At 43.9% G+C, this 6000-nt stretch overlaps 1 long non-coding RNA gene across 1 annotated transcript in view; it reads left to right on the forward strand.

Moving 5' to 3' along the window:
• The window catches only part of LOC134360226 (uncharacterized), a 45259-nt gene extending 39259 nt beyond the window's left edge, over positions 1-6000 (forward strand). The window contains exon 3 of the long non-coding RNA XR_010021280.1: positions 5485-6000. This is a non-coding gene — a long non-coding RNA (uncharacterized LOC134360226). The remainder of the gene's footprint in view (positions 1-5484) is intronic.

Raw genomic sequence — 6000 nt, forward strand, 5'->3', positions numbered from 1 at the left:
TTTAATTCCACATCCCATTCCCATTCTGACATGTCTATCCACGGCCTCCTCTACTGTAAAGATGAAGCCACACTCAGGTTGGAGGAACAACACCTTATATTCCGTCTGGGTAGCCTCCAACCTGATGGCATGAACATCGACTTCTCTAACTTCCGCTAAGGCCCCACCTCCCCCTCGTACCCCATCTGTTACTCATTTTTATGCACACATTCTTTCTCTCACTCTCCTTTTTCTCCCTCTGTCCCTCTGAATATACCTCTTGCCCATCCTCTGGGTCACCCCCCCCCCTTGTCTTTCTTCCCGGACCTCCTGTCCCATGATCCTCTCGTATCCCCTTTTGCCTATCACCTGTCCAGCTCTCGGCTCTATCCCTCCCCCTCCTGTCTTCTCCTATCATTTTGCATCTCCCCCTCCCCCTCCAGCTTTCAAATCCCTTACTCACTCTTCCTTCAGTTAGTCCTGACGAAGGGTCTCGGCCTGAAACGTCGACTGCACCTCTTCCTATAGATGCTGCTTGGCCTGCTGCGTTCACCAGCAACTTTAATGTATGTTGCTTGAATTTCCAGCATCTGCAGAATTCCTGTTGTTTAAGAATCATGTTTAATATATTGTGAAATTTGTTGCTTTGCAGCAGAATAACAGTACAATACATAGTAGTAAACCACTCTAAACTACAATAGAAATATTATTGCTTCCAGGGAAGGTGTCAGCTAGTGGCGGTCTCTTACCCTCTCTCACTCGCTGTTCCCAAGGGAAGGTCCTTGCGTTTAGGTGATCTCTCTCTGTCCCTTGATGCTGTCACCGGTTGGTGCCAGAGCAAGGTTTAATCCAAGCGGATTGTAGACTTGGACTTTAATTTCAGTTTTGGTCGCTTTTTTTTTGTTACTAATTTTGGACAATTCTTGAATCGGGGCAGCCTGCAGATAATGAGCACTGAGCTGAACTGAACTGCGATATGCTGTTTGTTTCTGTGTTTTATAGTCTATTTTTTTCACACGTTTTTGTTGTTGCCGTTTGCACGATTTTTTTTTGCACGTGGGGAGAGGGGGGTTTTGATGTCATTCTTTGAACAGGTTGGTTCCATGGTTCTTTTTCTCGTGACTGCCTGCGGGGATTTCAAATTTCCGGGTCGCATACAGCACACATACCTTGATCATTAATGTACTTTGAATCTTTGAACAACATTAAATAAGCCATGAAAAGGAGATCAAAACAAAAGAAAAAAATATTGAGGTCACGTACATGGGTTCGTTGTCCATTCAGAAATCTGATGGCAGAGGGGAAGAAGACCATAAGACCTTAAGACATAGGAACAGAATTAGGCTATTCAGCCCTTCAAGTCTGCTCTACCATTCCATCATGGCTAATCCTGGACCCCACTCAACTCCATACACTTGCCTTTTTGCCAAATCCTTTGATGCCCTGACTGATCAGGAAACAATCAGCTTCCGCCTTAAATATATACATGGACTTGGCCTCCACCGCAGTCTGCGGCAGAGAATTCCACAAATTTACTACTCTCTGCCTAAAAAATTCCTCCTTACCTCTGTTCTAAAAGATCACCTCTCAATTTTGAGTCTGTGCCCTCTAGTTCTGGACACCTCCACCACAGGAAACATCCTCTCCACATCCATGCTATCTAGTTCTTTTAATATTTGGTAGGTTTCAATGAGATTCCCCTTCCCCCACCCCCCACCGCATTCTTCTAAATTCCAGTGAGTACAGGCCCAAATCTGCCAAATGCTCCTCATATGTTAACTCTTTCAATCCCAGAATCAACCTCATGAAGTTCCTCTGAACTCCATCCAATGACAACACATCTTTTTTGAGATATGGGGCCCAAAATTGTTGAAATACTCGAAGTGTGGCCTGAGCAGTGCCTTATAAGGTCTTGCTTTTATATTCTAATCTCCTTGAAATAAATGCCAACAATGCACTTACCTTCTTTACCAGAGATTCAACCTGTAAATTAACCTTTTGGGAGTCATGCATGAGGACTCCTAAGTCCCTCTGCATCTCTGATGTTTGAACCTTCTCCCCATTTAGATAATAGTCCATGCTATTGTTCCTTTTACCAAAATGCATTATCATACATTTCCCAACACTGTATTCCATCTGCCACTTTTTTGCTAATTCTTCCAATTTGTCTAAGTCATTCTGCAATCGCATTTTTCCTCAGCACTACCTATCCCTCCACCTATCTTCGTATTATCCTCAAACTTTGTCACAAAGCCATCAATTCCATTATCTAAATCATTGACAAACAATGTGAAAAGTAGTAGTCCCAATACTGACCCCTGAGGAACAGCACTAGTCACTGGTAGCCAACCAGAAAAGGCACCCTTTATTCCCACTCCCTGCCTCCTGCCTGTTAGCCATTCCTCTATCCATGCCAATGTCTTTCCTGTAACGCCATAGGATTTTATCTTGTTAGGCAGGTTCATGTGTGGCACCTTATCAAATGCCTTCTGAAAGTCCAAGTAAATGACATCCACTGCCTCTCCTTTGTCCACTCTGCTTGTTACTTCCTCAAAGAACTCTAACAGATTTGTCAGGCAACATTTTCCTTTACAGAAACCATACTGACTTTGACTTATCATTAGTCTCCAAGTAGCCCGAAACCTCATCCTTAATAATAGTTAGGGTAACTGGCCTATAATTTCATTTCTTTTGCCTTCCTCCCTACTTAAGGAGTGGAGTGACATTTGCAATTTTCCAGTGCTCTGGGACCATGCCAGAATTACGTGATTCTTGAAAGATTATGACCAATGCATCCGTTATCTCTTCAGCAACCTCTCTCAGGACTCTGGCATGTAGTCCATCCGGCCCAGATGAAAGTAAATAAAGTACTACGAGCAATGTTAGCAGAACACACTACACTGAATCAGAAGCTCGCCAATTTCCTCCTTGCATATTGCAATACAGCACACTGCACTACCGACTACTCTCCAGCTACCCTGTTCCAGGGTTGTCCCTTGCACTCATGCTTGGATCTCACCAAACCCAATCTCAGAAGGAGTATGCAAGACAAACAGCTGAGACAAACCAAGGCCTCCTGAAACAAGGAGGATTGATGTTTTACTCCTGAACAAGTTGTCCCAGCAAGGGACTACAGAGATGATCAAAAGATGTCAATCTTTTTGGAAAGATTAAGGACTGACCTTGACCTCTCTCCTACACAGTGGATATTGCATTTGATGTCATCTGGAAATGACACATCAATCAGTTGAAAACAGCAATGTCAATTGTTTGAGATGAAAGGTGTCCAGAACTGTCAGAGCCACTTCCTGCAGTCCCAGAGTCAACCACCATGTAGGAGGCCCAGAACCTGAGATTGTTTGACAGCCACAAGTCTCACATGCCAAGCAGAGTGACTCCTCTTGTCAAGAAAGACATTATAAGAAAGAATAAGAAATCCTCCACAGCAATTAAATCTTCGGTCTTAATTGCTGTGGGTGTCTATAGTTATATATAAATTGAGATGCCTTCTAAATTGAGTTGGAATTTATAGCTAAGCAGGGAGGAATATACTGTATTCAACATTCCAGTAATATTTGAGTAATATTGTAAATATATTGTTTGATTAAGCATGATTTATTTGTTTACATAATTAATTTTGAGCGTTGAGTTAGCAACTCGGCCTCATAAAAATAAGAAAGCCTGCTAAAAAACGCCATCATGACTCAGAGTTAAGGGCTTAAAAAATATATAAGAAGTACATGACATGCACATGTCATTATACCACCATGCCATATGTGAGCACCTCACTAAAAGAAAAACTAAGTCGACGAGATCCTGGCTCCTGTGTTTTTCTTTCCATTAGTTTCTGCAATTGCAAAACTAACAATGAATGACAATGAGTGCAAGTTTGTTGCAACACCACTCAATCTACTGATCTACATCTCTACTGTATGCCTCCTCATTGCCTTCTGAAATTCTGGCAGCAATAGTTGTGCCATCAGCAAATTTATAAATGGCATTTGAGCTGTGCATAATCACACATTCGTAGGTGTAGAGGGAGTAGAGCAGTGGGCTAAGCACACATCCTTGAGGTTAACCAGTGTTGATTGTCAGTGAGGAAGAGATGTTATTTCCAATGCACGGACTGGGGTCACCCGATGAGGAAGTCAAGAATCCAGTTGGAGAGGGAGGTACAGAGACCCAGGAGCTTGTTGATCAGTACTGAGCATATAATGGTGTTGAATGCTGAGCTGAAATAAACAACAGCAGCCTGACGTAGGTATTGCTGTTGTCCAGGTGATTCAAGGCCAAGTGGAGAACCAGAGAGATTGCATTCCTTGTAGACCTATTGTGGTGATAGGCAAGTTGCAGCAGGTCCAGATCCTTGCTTAGGTAAGAGTTGACTCTGGCCGTGACCAGCCTCTCAAAGTGCTTTGTCACGGTAGATGTGAGTACAACAGGGAGATAGTCATTGAAGCAGCTCACCCTGCTCTTCTTGGGCACTGGTATGATTGTTGCCCTTTTAAAGCAGGTGGGAACCTCCGACTGCAGCAGTGAGAGATTGAAGGTGTTTTTGAACATTCCTGCCAATTGGTTGGCACAGGTTTTCACTGCCCTACCATGTAAATCATCAAGGTCTGATGCCTTGCGAAGGTTCACCTTCTTGAAAGATGTTCCTACATTGACTTCTGAGACAGATCACAGGATCACCAGATGCTGCAGGGATTAGCCCATCTTTCCCCTTACTGGTTTTTCACCTGCAACCTACCAGCCTTCTCCTTCCCACCCTCCCCCTACCTTCTTTACAGGGCCTCTGCCCCTTCCCTCTTCAGTCCTGACAAAGGGTTCCGGCCCGAAACTTCGACTCATCGTTTCCACGGATGCTGCCTGACCTGCTGAATTCTTCCAGCTTGTTGTGACTGGAGCTTAGCACAGGTTTATTCTCCCTTTCATAAAATGTGTTGAAATCATCAGTTAGCGAAGCATCACAGCCATTCTGATGTTATCTTTCACCTTGAATAATGGCCTGCAAACCCTGCTAGGGCTGTCGTGCATCATATTCTGTCTTTAACTTCAATCATTATTGTGTTTTGCTCTTAAAATCGCTGTCCGGAGGTCGGACCTGGACTTCTTGTATAACTCTGGATCATTGGTCTTGAATGCCACAGATCTAGCCCTCAGCAAGCTATGAAACTGGTTTGTCCACAGCTCTTGGTTTGGCTATGTCCATCCAGTATGTTCTTGAAGGCATAAACCCAAACAGGAGTTGGTGAAGTTGTCGACAACTGTGGCATATTCATTCAGATTCAAGAATGAATCCCCAAATATTGTCCAGTCCACCAACTCAAAGCAGTCCTGTAAGCATTGTTAATGGACATCTGGTATTTTAAGGTGGACTCTTATCAGATGGATATGATAAGATGATAAGATGGTATGATAAGATAAAGATTGGAGCTTAACAATGACTCCTTTGCTTGTATCTTCAGAAACAGCTCTATTTCTATCTCTATTTTTTCCTTTCAGCGTTCTTTTGAAGACCCTGACCTGGAGTTACATGCTGACTTCGGTTCTTTGCGGGAATGGGACCCACTCTCAGGGTCTCATGACTGGCCGCTATTCGATATGCTATACCAAGGACGCAGCCTAGAAGACTAGCATGCCTTCAGGGTTTCGAGATTTCATGGCTCTGGAGGTGGGCGGACTTAAGGTCAGTGCCTCTGCAGAAATCTGGTGTGTCATGGGAATGCACAGAAGATCGAAAGCAGCGAGCTGGCTGCCGGCTGTGTGCCCAGAGACCCGAGTTCTTTGGGCACAGAGCTCAGAACAAGCAACGCAACAGACTTCTAACAACATAAATCAGTGAGTTGTTTTGTTATGTCTCCCCTCTCGCTGTGAAACAGGGATACATCTTTTTCCCTTATTAGGGAGAGAGAGAGAGAGACTGTGGTATGTTGAATTACCGGAACGGGTAGTCTTTGGGGTACTGCAAGTCTGTGTCTTTACTGATGCTTTGCTGCATGCTTGAGTGCTTGGTGGGGG

Source organism: Mobula hypostoma, chromosome 22 (assembly GCF_963921235.1).
Source record: "Mobula hypostoma chromosome 22, sMobHyp1.1, whole genome shotgun sequence".
Classification (NCBI taxonomy): domain Eukaryota; kingdom Metazoa; phylum Chordata; class Chondrichthyes; order Myliobatiformes; family Myliobatidae; genus Mobula; species Mobula hypostoma.